The sequence below is a fragment of the Triturus cristatus genome, chromosome 12 (genome assembly GCF_964204655.1).
Source record: "Triturus cristatus chromosome 12, aTriCri1.1, whole genome shotgun sequence".
Classification (NCBI taxonomy): domain Eukaryota; kingdom Metazoa; phylum Chordata; class Amphibia; order Caudata; family Salamandridae; genus Triturus; species Triturus cristatus.
Genome location: NC_140595.1, coordinates 777,220,812 through 777,241,568, shown reverse-complemented (window position 1 = coordinate 777,241,568; position 20,757 = coordinate 777,220,812). Strand labels below are relative to the sequence as shown.

Genomic DNA, 20,757 nt, shown 5'->3' with positions numbered 1-20,757 from the left:
CGCGCTTTATAAATGTAACTGATTGATTGATTGAAAACGCTGGGTTCAATTAGTCAGGGAAGGGGCTTTTAAGAGTTTGATGAATCTGCAATACCGAAGCAAGGGTTTAATAAAAAAATAAAAAAATAAAAAGAGGGATTTCTACTAACATCTCCCAGCAAATGACAGTAATGTAGCACAAACATTTGTTTTAGGAAATTTTTATGAAGGCACCCAGGCGGGGGTTTATACATACATTTTTAATAAACGGCAATTAACACATCTTTTACCACTTATCTTACAAATTGACTAGTAATATGGAAAGTGACATTTCAGCCAGTAATAATTTTGGGCAATCAGATGGTCCAATCTATTCTCAATGTTTCTCGCCTTAGAGTAAATCATTGTAAAGTGCTATATGATTAATATTACACACCACACAGACACAACAAATTGAGACTCATAGAAGCGTCCAAAGGTATTTTTTGCCATTCCACAGAAGCAGGTACAACCCATATATTTGCTACATGTCCTATTTTACCATACTCGACCCATATGCTAGTTTAACTGTGGCATAGAAATCTCAATTATACAAAATGATCCACAGAGGTAGAAGCTTAAGAGAATATGGGAACTTTTAACAGACAGGATAGGCATGCTTATTCCTGGTTATAGACCTTAAATAATGTGCTAAATAATTATGGTTTCTGAATGAATGTTTTAATGTTTTGGATCTTATTTTAGAGTGTATGATGAAGAAAGTTCTCGCTAGCTGAGCTTTATAATGCATTTGAATAGGGCCTTTTTATGGCTACATATATTTGATACTTTCCTATTAAAAACCCCATAATTAAAAGGAAAACCTGGGACTGGATTAGCCACTCTTGCACGGACCTTAAATGCTAAGCAGACATTACCTCCTCGTAAGTCTTCCTCGCCACATGATTAACAAAGTGAGCTTGAGCTCCACACCAGAACCCTCCAAAGCAAAATAGTTAGCCTCCCATGCCTTCCCAATATGGCCGACCCATTTCACCTTTGACCTCTATAACAGGCAGGCCGGCCCAACTCTTCAGCCTGTGTTTTTGGTTCTGCAGTTGGGGCGCGGTCCTGCTCCAGCAGGTCCCGGTGCCCTGGGGAGGAGGCCCTGCTCCAGCGGGCTCACACACTGGTTCCACCACCTTCCGACCCTCGCACTGCCCCTTGGTTTTACAGCTCTGCTCTAGCGGGCTCTGGTGGTTAGGGGCTCTTGGGAGTTTATTCTACCCTGCGCTTCCTCCCTTTTAGCTTTATGCCCTGCTTAGAAGGCTCTAGGGCAGGGGTCTTCAAACTGTGGGGCGCGACCCCCAGGGGGGCCGTGGAGTGATGCAAAGGGGGTCGCGCCTTCCCAGTCAGCCCGGGCTGCTGCAGTGAAACTTGAGCTGCTGGGGGCTCAGCTGGGCAGTGTCTGGATTCCTATCTCCGGCACCCCGTGTTTTTTCACAGGTCTTTAAAGACTATTTAACATGCCTTTGTAAACTGCTTACAGAGGCTTAGGTTTTTTTGCTGGTTCCAGTACCCCCTGGGTCCCCACTGTGCCTATTCCTTACATTTGGATTTTACATTCACTGCCGTAGTGTGAGAATGCATTTCATGGAAAAGAATACAAAGTTGGCTTCCTGGGGGCGCCGTGAGTGAAAGTTTATTGTGCCTTTGAAGCACCTGCTGCAGCGTTTCTTTCCCGGCCTCGCATAAATGTCAAGTTAACTTGTGTGATTAATTATCTTCCTGGAGAGAGATCAGAATGTTGTATAGTTGAGGTTTTGACTTAGGTGAAGTTAGTGCAGAGGGTTAATATGCCTGCTGCAAAGAACGTGTACCAAGTAGATTACAGAGTGCGTATGATGTGAAGAGATCAGCAGGTTACTGCTTTCAAAAGAGACATCCTTTTGTTACTTGCAATTTATAACTTAAAGTCCTAATAGAGAATAGTAAGCTATTAACTTTCATCCTAGAACAGCATGCACACTACAAAGAATACATTATTAGACCATTGATTAATGTTGCAAAAAGGGTTAATTTGGCTAGAAATCAATTCTTATTATTAAAGGAAACTCCCAACTATGCTGTTTCTTTTTCGACTCTGAGTTTGTGCTTCTCCACACCAAGCACTCTTGAACTATACTGCCTACCAGTATGGATGACATGTGACTCCTATACTTTTAGTCCTTTGGCTTATGTAACATTTCCTATACACTGATTTACACACTTATGATTGATTGTCTCTGTGTAATGTGTGTGTGATGCAAAGTGCTCGGACACCCTACACTGGTATGAGTGGCACTATATAACTAATTCAATGCATCTGAGAGTGTGGGGTTATGGAGACTTGGTCACTGTTAAAGGGTGCTAGTGAGAGAATCCATGGTGGGGGTGGTCATTGTGGGGGGCACCAACAAACATTGTCGCACAGGGCACCACCAGCACTAAAGCCGGCCCTGGGAAGTATGCACAGATAAGTGCTGAAAATACCGCTTTAGGTGACTGCTTTTTTTTGTACCGACTGGGCCACCAAAATAATCTGCTGGCAACCCTAACCATAGGACTGGAAGTTTGTTGCAGGATCAGCACATTATTTATTTCCTTCACCCTCGATCCCCGATTAATGCCGCAATAGTTTAACTTAGATATTAAAGTCTACGCCCCCGTCAATAACATGCTGAGTTACTTCATGGGTCTGGGAATGCACCCTGCATTCAGACAACTCATTCCTCATTCTCGCCCTTCATTGTCACGCTCACCCTGCACCCACAGTGATCACAATGCACTCACACTGATCACCATGCACTTGCACCATTCACCCGCTCACCCTGCACTCACAGCGATCACAATGCACTCACACTGATCACCATGCACTTGCACCATTCACCCGCTCACCTTGCACTCACAGTGATCACAATGCACTCACACTGATCACCATGCACTTGCACCATTCACCCGCTCACCTTGCACTCACAGCGATCACAATGCACTCACACTGATCACCATGCACTTGCACCATTCACCCGCTCACCCTGCACTCACAGCGATCACAATGCACTCACACTGATCACCATGCACTTGCACCATTCACCCGCTCACCTTGCACTCACAGTGATCACAATGCACTCACACTGATCACCATGCACTTGCACCATTCACCCGCTCACCCTGCACTCACAGCGATCACAATGCACTCACACTGATCACCATGCACTTGCACCATTCACCCGCTCACCCTGCACTCACAGCGATCACAATTCACTCACACTGATCACCATGCACTTGCACCATTCACCCGCTCACCTTGCACTCACAGTGATCACAATGCACTCACACTGATCACCATGCACTTGCACCATTCACCCGCTCACCCTGCACTCACAGCGATCACAATGCACTCACACTGATCACCATGCACTTGCACCATTCACCCGCTCACCTTGCACTCACAGTGATCACTCTGCACTCACAATGCACTTGTCCTGCTCACACTATACCTCAACCTGCAGTCACACGAGTACACTACTCATCCTGCACTCATGTGACACTTCACTCACCTGTCCCCCTCACTACTCAATATGCAACTCACTCAAACAAGCCCATCAGTAATCATACATTCATTCATCCCATTCTGAACTTGCATCCGCACCCAAAATGAGAGAGGACAGCAAGGGAGTGAGAGAATTTGATTGAAGAGGTCAGGGATGAGGAGAAATGTGAATTGCCGAAGAGAAGTGTGGACACGCAAGAAGTGAGTGTGATCCAAAGGTGAGGGCTTCTGTTAGAACAAAGGGGAGATGTGAAAGAGGAATGGGGGGACTGGAGAGGTGTAAGATACAAATAGACAAAAATTTGAATGAAGAGACGAGGTGAATGAGAAGTGCTGAGGGGCACGGGAGGTGACAGGGCCAGAGAGGCCATGAGATAAATGTGAGAGACTGTTAGAGATGAGGGCAGTGAAAGGACAGAATGGCAAGAGGTGATTAAAGGTGAAGTGAGAGGTTGAATGGGGAGAGTTCAGAAGTTGTAAAAAGGGGTGAAAGAAAATGACCTGCAAAGTGAGAGAGGGATCCGGGGTTAGGAGAGGAGAGAGGGATGGAAGGGAGGGGGTGAGAGGAAAGCTGCATGGGTAAAAGGCTTAACTCTACACAAAACCGCCAGGGTTTTAAGGGACTCCTGCTTCTTCCGGTCAGGGCCAGGTGAGCTTCTAATGTGGCAGCACGTATTGCTGCAGAGTGGAAGGCCCTTCACAAAGGTTGACTTGAAATCTTTCTGATGATAATTGCTGTATTTGGGTTATAAATGGGTACTGATTGGGTGAAATCTTTCCTCAGCGTTACTGTGTGTAACAAATATCAAAATAATGAAGCAATGCTATCCCAAAATACGCGGCATCACATAACCTTATTTACATTTTCATCCCACGCAATTTAGTCAACAGGTTTAGACATTTTGTCAAGAGGGGGTCCTTACGCCTCAAAATGTTGACAGGGGGGGTCTCGGCATCCAAAAGTTTGAAGACCTCTGCTCTAGGGTTTGGGCCCTGCTGTCTGGCAGCCCGGCACAGGCGGGCTCGGGCGGGGAATATTTTCAGCCCAGCTCACAGGAGGCCTGCAGGCTTCCCTTTGACTCGCTGCTTCTCAGGGAGGGGCGAATGTAGCTCAGTGGTAGAGCGCGTGCTTTACATGTCTGAGGCCCCGGGTTCAGTCCCCGGCATCTCCAGGAGTCTCTGTTCCTTAAAATTTCTGCTTGGCTTCCCGGCCCCTGTTGTCCATGTTGGGCTCTGAAGCCGGGTTTTCGGCAGGGCTCTGCTTCATGCTACCCTAGTGGTCCGGTTCCGACTATGGGGTGGGTTTTACCTTGGTCCGACTCGGCCTGCGGCAGCTTTTGCTGTTTCATGTTGCAAGATGCTAGCGTACGCATCTCGTTCCCTGTGGCTGCTGAGGGCCTCCTGGGATTCCCGCCTCTCCCCCTCGACTTGTGGCATTCCGGCCCTGCTTTAGCAGGCTCGGGGGTATGGGGCTTTCCTCACTTGCGGCCCTGCACGGGCGGGATCTGCTGGGGGGTTTACCTGGCTTGCCGGCCTCAGTCGGCTCCTGGCCCGTAGATGCCACGATCTCGCCCATTCCTCTGACCGCCGACGTGTGGCTTGGGACTTGATTGTGTCCTTTGTGTGGCACCAGTCCTTGGTGGGGTTCTTTCCAAATCTTTGCGGTACTTTTGGGGGGACTGTCACCTTAATGCACGTTGCTTTCTGTGTTTCCAGTTTGTTGGAGGTGTCTTGCACTCGCGCACCTCGTTCTCCCGCAGCATAAATGACACCACGGTTTGCAGCTGACAATGGGAGTGGGCAAGTTATGTTGGGAACTCTCGAGCTGGCTTGTCTCCTCTACTTGGCATTTTTGTCCGGGTAATTGTAGGTGTGAACACATTAATGGGCGTTTGGCTCAGTCCCTGTGGATTATGTACAATTATTTCAATGTAACACTTGCTTTTTTTGTTCTGCGTCTCAAGAGGCTCATCACGGCGCATGTCATGGGATGTTGGGGTTGCATGCCCGTCACCTTGGAAATCCGGCTAAAGTTAATCGCTGCACTGTGCATTTAATAGCGCGGTTCCCCCTTCTGTTTTTTTTGTAGTCCATGTTGGGGTCATTTGTTTAGTGCACTGTCCTGTTGGGAGTTTTTTTTCCTCCTTTAAGTGCCTGGTAAGCGCCAAAAGTGCCACTGGTTGCTGCCGATGTGTCTTATACAGGAGTCTGGGACATATCTCACCACAGCCGTGGGATGGCCGATCCACCGCCTCTGTTGGAGTGTTTATTTGTCCCCCTTGTATGCACATTTGTGTGTTTTTTTCTTTACAACATACCTTGATTCGCACATTATGGCAGCCCTATTTTAAGGGAGGCGTTCGAGCTGTGAGGTGGTTACAGTTCGTTTTGCAGACTGTGCTGCAGTTGAACGACTTAAATGTGGCCTTTCCCACGAGCACCTGGCACTTGTGTGGGTCTCTTTCTTAGGTTGCATGGTGTTTCTGGAGGCATTGTTACTAAACAAGCTTGTCCCCGTCTCTTAACGCCAGGGCTCATTGGTGAGTCTTGTGCCTCTGGTGCACTGGCTCCCACAGGTGGGGGTGTGGTCTTGGGGCTCTTCCTGGTGGTCCTCCTTGGTTGTTCTTCTGGCCCCCTGGGTTTGGGTTGGGGTCCTCCTCGGAGTGTGTGTCGGGTGTCCTTCTGCCTTGTTGGCGGGCGGTGCTTTTCATTGTCCTTCTCTTGGGGGCTTGTACCATCTCACTCTTTTGCTGGTGTCTGTTGGTGGGTTTTTTCAGCGGGGCTACGGTGTTGGCGCAGTCGTTCATCCAGCGTTCGAGGGTGAGTGCAGCATCATCTGGGTTGGTCAGAGGGTTGAGTGCAAGGCTTGTCTGTAGTTGTTCTTCAGTGACTTTGCCCCAGCAGCGGCAGTGGGGGGTCTGTAGGGTGCGGTGGTGTGTGAGGGGTTTTCGGAAGGAGAAGTGGATGCAGTGGTGGTCTGTCCAGGTGAGCTCGGAGGCGTGGCTGAAGGTGACGTGGGGGCTTGAGGAGAAGATGGCATCTAGCGTGTGACCGGCGATGTGGGTCGGTGTCGTGACGAGCTGTTTCAGTCCGAGGTTGGCGAGTTTTCTCTCTGGTGTTGTTGACGTTGCTTGAGCTCGTTTTGCCTAGCTCTACTGTCCTTCTCGCCTTTGGTGTGTTTCTGCCTGTGGCCTTGCCTCCCTGTCCGCTCCTGTTCCTATCGGCCCTTCGTTGTTCGGCTGGGTCAGGCCTGGTTGTTGGCAGGCTGTGTGACCTCCTGGGGGCTCGCTAGGGCGGTTCGCTTACTACTTGAGGGACGTTACTGGGGTGTTTTGATTAGCCCCTGGGTGGGGCAGCCTCGCTCTTCCGTGCTGCGTTCCCCTCGCGACCGGGTTCTGTTTGCTTTCTTGTGCGTGGTGGCCCCTGGTGGGCATTTGCTTCCTTTCTGGTGGCCCTGGTCCCTTCCGCTCTTTGTGCTCCGTGGGCGGCCTTCTGGGCTTTCCGCTGTTGGCCGGTTGGGATCCTGGGCGTTCTTGCGGCTTCCTGGGTCTTTTTGCCTTGTGCCTGCCTGGGTTCTCCCCTTGGTGTCGCGCTCCCTTCCGGGGGGGTCCTTTGTGCGACTGGGGTCCGTGTCCCGCCTGTTTCTCTCCTTGCTGGTGGGGTTTTGGTGACCTTCATTTTTTTGTTGTTCGGTTGGCGTGCTGGCTTCCTTTCTGCACCGCTTTCGTTCTTGCAGCTCCTGCTTGTCTGTTTTGATTGCATCTGGTTCCGCAGCTTCGGTCCTCGAGGGATTCGTGTCTCTTGCTGTTGGTGGGCCACTGTGCGGTGTTGCTGTGTTTTGGTCGGTCTGCGTCTGTTTACTGCAGTGGCTTTTTGTTGGGTCACTGTGGTGGTGTTGCCCTCTGTTTTCTTCGGTTTCGACATCTGGGCTTTTGCTCCCCACACGCTTTTGGCTGTCCATTGGGCCGTCTTGGTGTGTTTGGACCGGCTTGCTGCTTTCTGTTCTGGACCAGTTTGTTGTAGCTTTTGGCCCTGTACGGTCTGGATCCGTGCCTTCTCTGTCCTCCTTCGGTAGTTGGTTTGGGCGGATTTTCTGGCGGCCCTACGAGTCCCGGGGGTCCTGGTACTCGGTCCTCCCGGTGTCTCTCTCTGTCCCAGGCTGGTTCTTCCTGCTTGTGGTTGCCTCGCTCTTGGGTGGTCCTTCCGCTCGTCTGGTCTTTTGGGTTTGCCCGCTTCGTTCGCATCCCTTTCCGGTCTGTTGGTTTCTTGTGAGTTTCCATGAAGCCGCTTGGTTTTGGTATGTGCTCACTTCATTAATCATGTGGCAAGGAAGACTTACGAGGCGGTAATGCCCCGGTTACTTACCGGTAATCTTCTTTACTCAGAGTATAATCTTCCTTGCCACGAGTTCCCATCCCTCCCTCCCTGTCTGGCTATCTGCTTCATGTTTCTGCTTGGTGATTTGAGGCTGAAGGGTTGGGCCGGCCCGCCTCTATAGAAGTCAAGGGTGAAATGGGTCGGCCATATTGGGAAGGGATGGGAGGCTAACCTTTTTGCTTTGGAGGGTTCTGGTGTGGAGCTGAAGCTCACTTCGTTAATTATGTGGCGAGGAAGACTATACTCGGAGTAATGAAGTTTACCGGTAAGTAACCGGGGCAACACTCCTCTTTCAATAAATGACCAAAGAGCATCCCTTCGTTCCCCTTTGACTCCCAGTACTCGATGCTGGAGTGTTGTTCAATGATGGCATGCCTTTGAAGACACAGTGGTTGCCGACAATGCTGTCTAGTGGCTCAACTAAAAAGTAACAAAATAGCAACAAGGGGCCTTAAGGGAACTGCATTTACCAAAAGGTGCAAACATTATTGGTCAACATCACTGTTCACATCACAATACCATGGGAAAGTATAACAGACAAACATGTTGAGATGCAGCATCCTGTTAGTTCTCTTCTGTCATTGGATTAGGTCTTCCCCATTCTGTGAGCTTAGTATCCACCCAGAACTCTATGTTGGAGTGCCACACTGATAATTTTGAGAGCAGAGGAGCATCAACGGAAACGTTCAATGCAAGTTTTCCAGCGTATAACCTAATAAGTGGCCAACAGTCTTTTTCTTGGTTCAGTCTTTTTATAGTGCAGACCTGGTCCAAGGGCATTACAACAAGCCGGCATTTGGAGCTGACTCCCCATGTTCCAAAATCAGCAGCGCTTGCCACATTTATACAATGGTAACAAGATCACTCATAGGTGTTAAGGTACTCACTATAGCTTAAACATTCATCGATTGGAGTAGTCACTGAATTGTGGCATGTAGTTTATATATATTTTTTTAAAACCCTTAAACTATATGGAGATTGACGCTGCAGAATCATTTTGCCTCCGCAGTCAAAACATCCTGCATCCCTTACATCGTTTCAGCTACATCTCACAGCCAGCTTGTTTCAGTCAATGACTTATTTAGGGAACCATATTATGAATACTTTGTTAGCTTCATGCACGAATGGCATCTACCCCAGGTCCTGCCTGTGTTTCAAAACTGCCTTCAAACATAATCTGGCGGACTCCAGAAGTTACTATGCAAACATTTACTGAACACTCCGAGACATAGCTTGTCACAACAGTCATCCAACAAGTGGTAGTATAACTGGATGCCTCAGGAAAATGCAGCAGAGCCGATTTATGTATTACATATGGTTCTGGTCTGAGAACAAATAAAGGTATGGAACACGCATTAGTTGTTGTAGGTTACAGCACAAGGAAATATGCGTATTTGAAAAAAATTACATGATAATGGAACATATGAACAAGTGGAGTATCATGGTACTTCCATTCATCAGATTATGTTTAAGTCTGTGTGGGTATACGACTGAACAATTAACTGTGTCCCTACCCCCTTTATTCACTTAACCATTTTACTGAGTGGGACATCTTGGTGCAAAAGGACAACACCAAAATACATTTTAGGTGTTTATTTGGCAGGTCTCTTCCCCCATCAAAAAACCTGTTTGGTTGAATTATTAACCTGATTTACACATTTTCCGTTTAGTGAAGATGACACCATTGAGTGTATTCTAACTGCAGACTTGCCTCGACTGAATCACTCTGAAGGCTCGCACACGCATACACTTAAAAAAAACACCCTCACGCATGCAAACATCAATGCACACAGTACCAGGCATTCAACCACATACTCGTATCAAACTGGAAATACTGAATACAAAGTTTAACTGGGGCAGTCCTCGTCAACATTAGCTTACATGTATGCTCCTCAGGATTATCGACTCCCACCTCCTATATCTAGAAAACAGTACACCAGAGCCAGGTCCACAAGCGAAGACCAAATCCGAAGTAGGAACAGGGTTGGAGGCACGAAGTTAGGCCTTGTTTCTCAATTTCTGATTGGGCAGATGGGAGCAGCAGAGCACGTCAGATATGTATTGTGGTGACTGCGATGCAGGTCTGTTACAGCCACAGCCTGACACATGTGAAATACAGCTAGTGTAATCCTCTTCTAGTGCAGTAACATTACAGCTTTTATAATGCACACAATTAGTTGTAAAGCAAGGCTGAGAGTCCGTGTGCTGAGGCTCCCCTATGGACAAGCCGACTACCCTATAGCACAATAAAAGACAGCAAGTAGGATGCTAAAAGCAGAGTAGGGTGGCAGCGAATAGAGAAGTAAGCAGCACACATCACTGAAAAAACAACACAGAGGGACAACCATCAAAGGAACAAAAAGAGATGCCAATCTTCGTGCACTTTCTCTAATCATCTGGATGGTACTCACGAAATGCCATGAGAATGCATAGAAGCACACCAGAGGCCAAGTTCAACACACATTGCGGGGAGATATATAGATATATATATATAGAAAAGTTAACTAAATCAAGATTGCCAGGCAGTGCAAAATGTTTATAAATGTCTCACACTTACCAACAATGGCAGAGTGGGTTTCAAATCAGAACACCACAAAGAAAGTGGCACAAAATATATAAACCCCTGTACTTTCAAAGATTAGACCATTGGAATTAAAAGGAGAAAACAGAAACGTTTATGGTATTCTTGGATATGGATAGCTGAAAGTCTATGGTAGGTCTAGAGGTGGTACGATTTTTATCATGAAAATTGGGGGACAGTGTGTGGATACAAGACAACCTTGCCAAAGAGACAATTTGCTACCGCATTTCCGGTAATGGGGCCTTTTTCTGCTTGTAGGCACATGTGGGATGGGAATTTTAGGACAAATGGGTTTTCTTTGGAGCTTTAAGCATGTCAATATTTTTTATTTTTTTAAAAAAGGAATTGTATTCCAACAAGTGCAGCTAAGTGGATACAGTTTTGAGGAGAAAGCTAAAAGAACATTTCTGGCCTTAAAAATTGTGCACTGTGTGTAAAACGAGCAGTTTACAGGACTAACGAGAGACCTCAAATAACGTTCTCTCTACCCGGGAAACAGGGCTCGAGTCGGGGTACCACGCGGGTGGACGGCGTCCCCCCACTTATTTTACTGGGTTGTTACCGGGTGGACGCCGTCCCCCCTGCCCAAAAGATGTGGCCGGTATCCGAGTCTGCACCTACGTGCGAATGAATGCCTTTCAAATGCACCCGAGGCTCAGAATAATCTCCCCTTCCACCTCGCGCCCTCCCCTTGCCAGCCTTTCTCAGAGCCAAGCCGAGGCGCCAAGGCTTCAAGGAGCTGCGCTATCAACACGCCGAGCATGTCACTTCTAGGGACCCCGACAGATGCCCGTACTGCCTACGGCCCGAGTCTGTAATAACCGTGTAATCCGAGGAATGGGTCCTGTGTATAGTGTGTTCTTGTGTTTTGAGTGACTGCCACTTATTGAAGTATTATACTTCTACTTGTATCTTGTATGTATTCACGCATTTCAGACGGAGACCAGCAAATTTCGTGACAATTCCTGTTGTGACGTCACTTCCGTTGACACAACCTAACTCGAGCGTCCCCCCACTTCTTTTTTAGGACTTGTGCCCTGCCGGGAAAGATATCTTATCCGTACAGAAACTCTCCAGCTGCCCTTCTACCCTTTCCTCCACTTCTGGCGTTATTGTTTTCATTTTCCGATTGCGCCTAAATGTCCCTCCTACTGCTGGTGATGTCAAAGGTCGCGTGACACCACTTCCCGTGACGGCATCATATCTACTTCGTCCCACTCCCAAGAATTTTAGAACGTCGCGCGCTGAGCGCAGTCGTGTTGGTGTTTCTCGGAACCAGCCGTTCGTACTCAGATACCCCTCGTCACTGGGGTGGATAGCTGCAAGAGAAAGCTGGGGGTTTTAACGCGGCCTGCACCTCGTGAGCCCGCCGCGGCGTCGGCGGCAAGGACTGAATCATTTGTTCTCTCGGAAACGTTACTCAACGGCATGTGCCGCACGCGCCCCTCCGGCTCCCGAGTGGTGACGGACAGTGCCGCGAGCCCGCGACGCAGGTGCACGGAAGGCGGGGGACGCACTTCGCGTCACGACGCCACAGACAGCGGGTGAGACTGAGCGTGCGCAGGCGCGCGCGAGACGGCTCGGTCCGCGCAGGTTGAGATTTATTTTCCCCGCAGCCCTATGGTTGCCGCGGAGTCACAGCGGGCACTGCCGTCCCCCTTGCTTTTGTGAGCGGCCACCTCGGGTACACATTGGCCGGGGAGACGAAAGGCAGCGGTTACTGTAAGTAACGGGAAAGGTACAAGGAGGTAGGAAAGGCAGAGAGTGGAGAACTCTGACGAAAAAGTGAAATGAATATTGCATTCAGCCACGCTTGGTCAATTGTGTGTAATCATGTGTTGTGTTTAGCTATTATGTCCCTGCGGCTGGCGTTTATACTCTACATCATGCAAACGACACTATGCGTTGAATTGAGGGAATTGGACTAAACCACTTGGCGAACATCCAGAGACATAGGACACCTTTTCTTGGTAGCCTGCAGTCGCATCCATCCACGCCGGGGAGCAGTAAATAAAACACCCCACACATGGGGCTGTATTACATACATCTTTATTCTTAAGCAGAAGATTGCACACCTCCCGCACTGTAAGCATTACGTCATGATTTTAATAATCGCACCTTAACACTTTCAAGCATCTTACCCAATTCAGGTTTTAAGTCCTCTCAGAACCGCGAGGGTCCTAATGCTCATAACATCAAGACTACATATTCCGCATTCTTCAATAAAAAGTACAAACAAAATGAACATATTTTCTCAACGAGTCATCAAGTTGCTCGCACTGGTCTGCTGGATTGAGTAGTTGGAGGTAGTTGAGTGGTACAGAGACTATTCGCCGGTGACATAGGACCATGTGTTTGCTCTGGATGTTCAGGCCGGTTTACCTCACTTATTCTCTCAGGAGTAGATTAACACAGAGTCAGATGTCTAAAGAATGACAGGTCCCTTGTGATGGACTTTCCAGGACAACTTGCTAGTCACTATATGTCCTTTGGTCTTCACAACTCTGTGCGTAAACTGCAAACAGTGTCTGTTTTACGCTCCCGTCCATCGAGTACTCCGTCCCCTCTGTTGAAGACTGTTACCAGAGCGTGTCGGGAAGTTTAGGTTCTCATTTTGCACTTTCTACAAGTGTCCGTGACACAAATCTTGCCAGGATTTGTTGATCAGTCTGATGTCCACTGTGCTAGATTAGTTTCCATGGCTTTCACAAATAGTAATGTGGCAGGACTCTCACCAGTGGTGGAGCGAGGATTTGCACAAAGAGCTTGAAACATGGCTTGTTTCAGAACAATTTTCTCTGACAAGCGCTGAATTATTCGTTTGGGACTGCCCATAAAACGTTCAACAACACTGTTGGCCTGAGGCCAGTGCGGTATGCTCTTTTGGCGCTTAATGTTGAGTTGACTCAGAAACTCTTTGAACTCCTTGCAATAAAAGGCAGGCCATTGTCTGTTTTGAGAATAGCGGATATACCCCGTACTGCAAACATTTTATCAAGGAGCTGGATGACTGTCGTGGGTTATTGATGATAAGTCTCCTACCTAAGGACAACATGAGTATTTATCAATGATCTTTATAAGATTATGTCCATTTTCCAGGGGGTCTAAAGAAATAATCTGCCTCTCTCCCAGGCATGTGCAGAAAGGTGGGACAGTCAACGAATGCTGTGTCTCCGAGTGATAAGCAGCTACAAAGATGACAGGCTTTAAGTTCTTTCTCCACCCATTCATGGAGGCAAGGGAACCACACTCTAGCTCTCGGGGCTCTTTAATTCGATATCATCAGCAAATGGTCTAAAACATTTCTTCCACAATTGAGTTGAAATGATATCTTTGAGAAGGAGCATATTCTTGTCTGTTGGTAGCAGCAATAATCTGTTCAAGTGATGGAGCTGCTGGTGTAGTAGACCTCACAATAAAGATAACATACTCCTCAGCCACTTTGGATGTCCAACTGTGGCACAGAAGTGGAAATCGTAAAAAGTAATCAACAGAATTAGGACCTTTTCCCTGCTTGTGTACAATTTCGTAATCATATTCTTGCAGCCTTGGTCCCAGACTCTCAATGCGAGGAGGCATCTTTGCCTTTTTAAAGATGATGATTAACACCGGATGATCGCTGATGGTGAAATGTTTTCCATACAGAAACATGAAAATGTTCACAGGCCCACACCACAGCCAGACTCTTTTTCCGGCTGAGAACAGGCATGTTATGTTTCAGACAGACTTCGACTGGCATAGGCCACAATGTGTCTCTCAGCATTCGGATGACCACTGTGTAGATCACATTCAGGGGTCCATTGGAATGGGACATTTCACTTTGTCAAGTCTCAATGGGGCACTCACTGTAGCAGAGTCAAAATTATAGCTTGAGGTATAACTGGCCAGAGGGATCACAGCACGGTTACATCTTGTGGGGGGCAAGAAGATGACAATGCTTACATCTTATCCTGGTCAGGAGTCATTCCTACCTGTGAGAATATGTGCCCAAAGAACTAGAGTATGTTCTTGTTAAACTTACACTTTGCTGCATTCAGAGTGAGACCTACATCAGCAAGTAACTGGCACACTTGTGTAAAGGCTTGGTCATGTTTCTTTTATTGTCCCAAATACCAATATGTCATCACTGTAATTGAAAGCATGTGTAACAGGCTGAATTATTCAGCTTATAACATCTTGAAATATTTCTGCAGCTGAAGATAATCCAAAAATACCTGCAATTATCTTATAGCTTGAGTTGATGGTTTCACTTGTTCAAATCGAGATGGGAGACGACTTGGGCTCCATTCAATTGCATGATCAGGTCTGCTTTGTGAGGACCAGGATGTCTTTATCTCTCTATTTGGTTGGCGCATATCAACACCAATGCACACAGCACATCCACTGTCCTCTTTTGGCACCACTACTAAAGGCGAAACACATGCCGTAGGACTGGTTGAGCGTTCAATTACATGTTTCAACAGTCTCTAGTCCTTTCTTGACAGGGTCTTGCAAATGAAAGGAAATTCTGCTGTGTCGTTGAGCAAGAAAGCGAATGCTCTCATTGATATGAAGTTGCACTTTTTTTTTCTTGAGTCTTCCTAAACCATGAAACAATGGGAACTTGCTCACAATCTCAGACAGTGTGAAGGTTGTAATTGAGTAATTTCAGTCCCATGTCAGCAGTGGTAGTTAACTAGTAGACGGTCACTGGGCCTTGAAGTACATGGATTGCCACTTGTACGGACCTAGTTTTGTGTTGCATAGTTGCTATGAATGATCCTTCGCTTTGCGGTGGTTCACAAGCAGTCCACATGTACACCTTTGTGCCTGGTGGAGTGAGGCGAGACACAGGAGACAGGCTGTAAAAACTTCTCCACGGGTATGATGTTAATTGAAGCACTACTGTCTTAAATGAAAGTTATTGGATGATAATTCACTTTGTGTGATTTTGGGACATTGTCCAAAATAAGTTTGCCATTTCGTTTGGTGAGTTTCTTTTGAATTGTGGTCTTTTTGGTAAAAAGCTATTCCTACACGCGCACGTCGTTCCTTGGTGGCTACCATTAACACACACCCATATTCTTCATCGGCACTCAATGATGTCTGAGCCTCTGCATGATGAGCTCTGACGACTGGTTTAGTCTCGTTTTATTTGTCGTAGCCGATGTTGCTATTTGGGGTTGTGGGCGTGGCAAGAAGGCTTCTGGAAGTCGGGCATTCATTTCATCCTTCTCTTGTCCAACATTTACATTTTCTTTCGCTCTGCAGACCGTTATGAAGTTGTTTTCTTTCCCGCAACCTTCACAAGTCTGTCCTTTGGCTCGACATTGACCTTCGTGGGGAAAACAAAGTCCACATTGGAAGCATAATCTTGTTTTCGCTGGTGCTTGCTTTTCACAGTCATGGCTGATTCATATTAGGCCGTTCCCGCTTTCACTTCAGCAGCTAGTCGATCCGCTCGCTCTTCGGCTCTCGCAGCCATTAGCATTTTCTCCAGGCTGTGTTTCTCTCAACATGCATCTTCTAAACGAGTCAGAAAGGCAGCCACTAATCATCTCGAATAGCATGGCTTCTTCCTTGGTGAAAGCACAGAACTTGCAATGTTTAACGAGTGTATCAAGTCTTTCAACAAACTCATCCATCATTTCACCAACCTGTTTTCGTGTTTGCCTGAAGATGTATCTTTCATAGTCCATGTTTGGCATTGATTTAAACTTGGCTTCCAACACCTTTTGCCTTTTGGTACGATTTTGCTTCAGTTAGCAAGACTTTCTTTATCACTCCTCACCAGCAAGATTTTTAAAGTAGTTAATGATCTTCTCATCTTCTTCTAGCGCACCTATAATTTGATCCATGCAGCCCACCTGGCACCAATGTTCGGTTTCTTCACCGTGTCGAATGGCGGTGGTAAGAACACGGCTGCATTGCATTTTTCACTTTCCTTTTTCTGCCATTGAGAGCAAATGCTGTTTAGAAAGATTTTGCTGTACCCAGCAGCTTCTGAAACTTCTGTAAACACAAACCTTGTGCTTAAACTTCAGTCACCAAATCCAATCGGAGGTTGTATGGAACTTTACTCACTTATACCGGTTAGTACGTTTCTGCTTTTGTACCTGGTTATCACTGTCTTTAGAATTTGCTTTGCATTGATGGCTCTCTTCTGGCACAACGTAGTTTCCCTTTCTTTGGCCTTACTAGGGGATTGTTGCGGGACTTTCTAATGTGCTCTTTTAACAAGCCTCAACTTCTCCATGGGCCATGTATAGGCTGGAGTAGCCCGTTTACTCCACACACACCAACCTCATACTGCTTTGCATCGATCTGGGTGGCACGTGGCATGCATAAGCAGTTTGCTATATCATTGTAAGCTCTTGGGGAGATCAGTCCTGTACTTCTGGGCCACGTATCTCCTACTCGTCGCCAGTTGTCGCCTCTGCCCCAGCCAGGGAGCACGTAAATGAAACACGCCACACACTGAGCTCTGTAACAGCCCTCTTTAATCTTCAGGATACAATTACACACCTCCCAGCAGCTGACGTAATTATTGTCTGAAGTCTTCCCAGGACCGCAAGGGTCCTAATCAGGCCTTGAAAAATCTACCTGTCCACTCGTTATGGCGAGTCAGATTTTATCAGGTCGACCCATTTTTAGCACCTACTCTTCTGGCGAGTGAACATAAGCAGGAAAGATACAGGTGTTCTGTTAATTCAGAAAGTGTATGAGCAATAAGGACATCTTTAACCCCTTCGCTGCGGCGCGAATTCCGCCGCAGCGCTGGGGGGGGGTGAGCGGGGCGCCGCCATGCTCATGACGGAACCACGCCGTCATGAGTCACGGGCGAGCTGTGCTCATGACGGCGTGGTTCCGTCACGACTCCGCCCACTCTCTATTTCGCCCGCACAGGCGGGGAATTAGTGCCGCGTGGGAGGAGCGGCCGCCAACGGCCGCAGCATGACGGAACCACGCCGTCATGAGCATATGCCGCCCATGGCTCATGACGGCGTGGTTCCGTCATGAGCGCACAAGGGGTTAAATCTTGTTTTTATATTGCCACATTGCTGTCTGTTCAAGGACAGAGGTCAAATTTCAGTTTGTCTTTTTACTAATTGTTGCTGATCTTATCCTGGAAAATGGTGTTTACTTTACTCTCTCTTATTACAGTTAGAGTTTTCTGTCAAGTGAGTTGTCTGACAATCATCGTGAAACAAAAGGCTGTAAGATGTCAGGTTTTTTTCTAACATTTAAACAGCTTGTAAATGAATTGTACAAGTACTTCAAAATATAATCGGAAATTACGAGATTTCTTTTTTTGTAATTCAGAAGTGTAATGTAATCGAAGATTTAAATAGGAGCAAAACAAATCTGAACACTTCACTTGGTGATGTGCAGATGACAAATATTTGCAAAAACTCAATTTTCATACACTAGAAAAACTGTCACACACTCGGCACAAGCAAGGTGGGGCTATGGGAACGCCCTCAGCGCAGGGATCACCATGCATCTCACTAGAAGCCTAAAACCATCCAGAACTCGGCAGCCAGAGCCACCCTTAATGGTACACACACACAACGCAAATCACACCACACCTCAGGGAAACTACACTGGCTCCCAATGCACAAACACACTCAATTCAAACTCCTCACACACACACATTCAAGGCACTATACAACTCGGGCCCTACCTACCTTAACAGCCACATCCCCTTCCAACAACCACCTAGGCAACTCAAGACTTCTACTCGCTCACAAACAGAACCAGCTCAGGTGTTTTTTCCCCCCGTTTTTTTTACATCACTCCTAAAGCGTGGTATGACCTCCCACCTGATATCAGAGCATCTTCCTCTCTTTTTGAATTCCGCAAGAAGCCGAAAACCTGGTTTTCAATTAAACAACCTACCATAGGCAGGGCTAGGCACACTTACCTTCTCAAGGCAAGGATACCCTTGCGGAGGATAGTGCACTTTACAACTACACAACACCTCAGAAATAGCCAGAGTCTATAGAATCCTTTGGTATGACTAAAGATACAAGAATTTGTTGGGGCAGCCCAACATCCCACCAGGACAAGTAGAAACTTCAGACCCCTGGGAGAGAATGTCAAAAGCCTTTCCATGAACCTAATGAATGAGTATAACTCACTACCAGGCAAGTTAAACAGATGACAGAAACCACTGGGACAGCAACTGACAATAGAACCCGTGGACATTACACACAATTTAGCCTTCCCTAGCACTTTGGCACTAATCATCATATGCATTATCCCCTCACATGTAGACTTCTGCAACAGGTTAAGGGTGTGCAATTCATAGCTCTCCCACTGAATGTGTGGGCCAAAGGTCATTTGGTGGGTGCATTAACAAAAGAAACCACAAGCATTTTGTAGAGATAAACCACACGCATTACCTTAGTTTCAACTTTCACTTCTTCTGTGCCGATGTGAACTTTAGCACTGGCGATAAGGGCAGCAACAGTTTAGCTCCCTGTAACACAAGAGCAGGTACAGCATGAGACAACAGTGCCACCGATCAACTCCCCCTAAGACCACAAAGGCAAAGTGCAAGAAGTAATTGTAACACTTTTTCCTTAGAAGATTTTCCTCAACTAGAAAATTGCTTTCCGTAATGCATTTGTTGTATGTTAGGGAAGCTTGAGCTGCTCCCTGTGCAGCACATTTCCTAATTGAGGAAAAAAATATCACACACTTCCCTCTCGCAGAGAACAAGCACAGCATGAGAAGCAGCGTTGAAAGCATCCCTTAAATGCACAAAGTGGAAAAGCATAACAAGAAGTAGTGGCAGCTTTAATCACAGGACAAGTACATACAATATAGGCAGCAGGACAGAAAGCTTTCTCCAAACAGAACAGGTACAGCACTAGCACAAAAAGTGTAAGCTTCTGGTATGTACCACTTAGAAGGTGTAGAGGAGGCCTTGAGAAATCTACTCACCCATTTGCTATGGCGAGTCAGATTTTTATAAGGGCGAGCTATATTTAGGGGCATACTCGCCCGCTCTGGCGAGCTGAAAAAGAACAGGTGTTCGTTCACTCAAAACGAAGAAGCAATAAAAGATGCCTTTAAATCTTGTTTTTAGCTGGTCACATTTGCTTTGTGTTCAGTAGCAGGTCAGAAGTCAGTTTACATCTTCATACAAATTTTGTTCTTTTTCTGACTGCAGAGTTCTAGTGTTTTGTAAAGTGATAACTTGCTGTATAAACGGTGTGAAATTAAATTCTTTAGGACATCAGTTTTTTTTTTATCTAACACACGACATTTAAATATCTAACACCTTACTTGCTGATGTGCAAATGATAAATATGTTTGCAGAAACCCAATTTTCACAGATTGTTCATACACTATAGATTTAGCAATAAAACTGCACGTTAGAGGGAAAGTTTTTGGCCGCATCAATGGGAAATTGACTAACTGTAAATGACCGCGAGCTACCACATTATGCTTTAGTAGTATAGGGCCATATGTACAAAACCTAGTTTGCGGCCTGAAATGGACCGGATCACAGAATCAGGCCTTTTGCGACCGCGAAAAAGTAATTTTAAATATACAAAAGCCAAATTGCAATTTGGTAACCTGTTATCGAATCGCAATTTGGGTTTGCAGATCAGTATTTGGAAGGGGCATGTTTAGGGCATTCCTTTCTTATACTGATTCCCAGTGGTATTTATGAAAGCTTTGCGACACAATTATGGTCGCAAAACATGAATTTTTTTTACTGACACTTCAAGGGTGGTGGTAACCATTCCCAAATTTTTTTAGGAGGAGACAGTGGCCCATGGACCGCTATCTTAATTAAAAAGAAAAAAAAATGGAACTAAGTTTCATTTTTTTAACACATCCCATTTTACTTTTAGGAAAATGAGCTGCATAAAAAAAAATCTACTTTTTAAAAAAGCAGTCACAGACATGGTAGCCACCATCCCTGTGTTTGCTGCAAATCCTAATGGATTGCAAACTGCGACCCAACTGCTTGATATTCATGAGGTAGGTCTATTGCGACCCCATTAGAAATCGCTATTTCCAACTTCTAGGCTTTTGTACGTTATGTTTTGCGATTTCCTAACTGCGATTTGCAAAGAATCTCAATTAAGAAATCACAATCTCTAAATTCTTTACATATGGCCCCTTGTTTATTAAAATTGACTCTTGAAACATGAACTGAGAAACACTACTGCCCTTGCTCTGATGGAAATGCAATTAATGAACTAAGGGGCAAGTTGGGGATCACACATACCCTATATGTGGGATAGATTCT

General features: G+C 46.4%; 1 protein-coding gene across 3 annotated transcripts in view; it reads right to left on the bottom strand.

The window, feature by feature from the left end:
* Window positions 1–20,757, bottom strand: part of KDM6B (lysine demethylase 6B) — a 950,060-nt gene that overhangs the window by 425,066 nt on the left and 504,237 nt on the right. For all 3 annotated transcript variants that reach the window (XM_085639043.1, XM_085639042.1, XM_085639045.1), the window contains one exon: window positions 18,893–18,969. The gene's annotated coding sequence lies outside the window, so the exon portion shown is untranslated. The remainder of the gene's footprint in view (window positions 1–18,892; window positions 18,970–20,757) is intronic.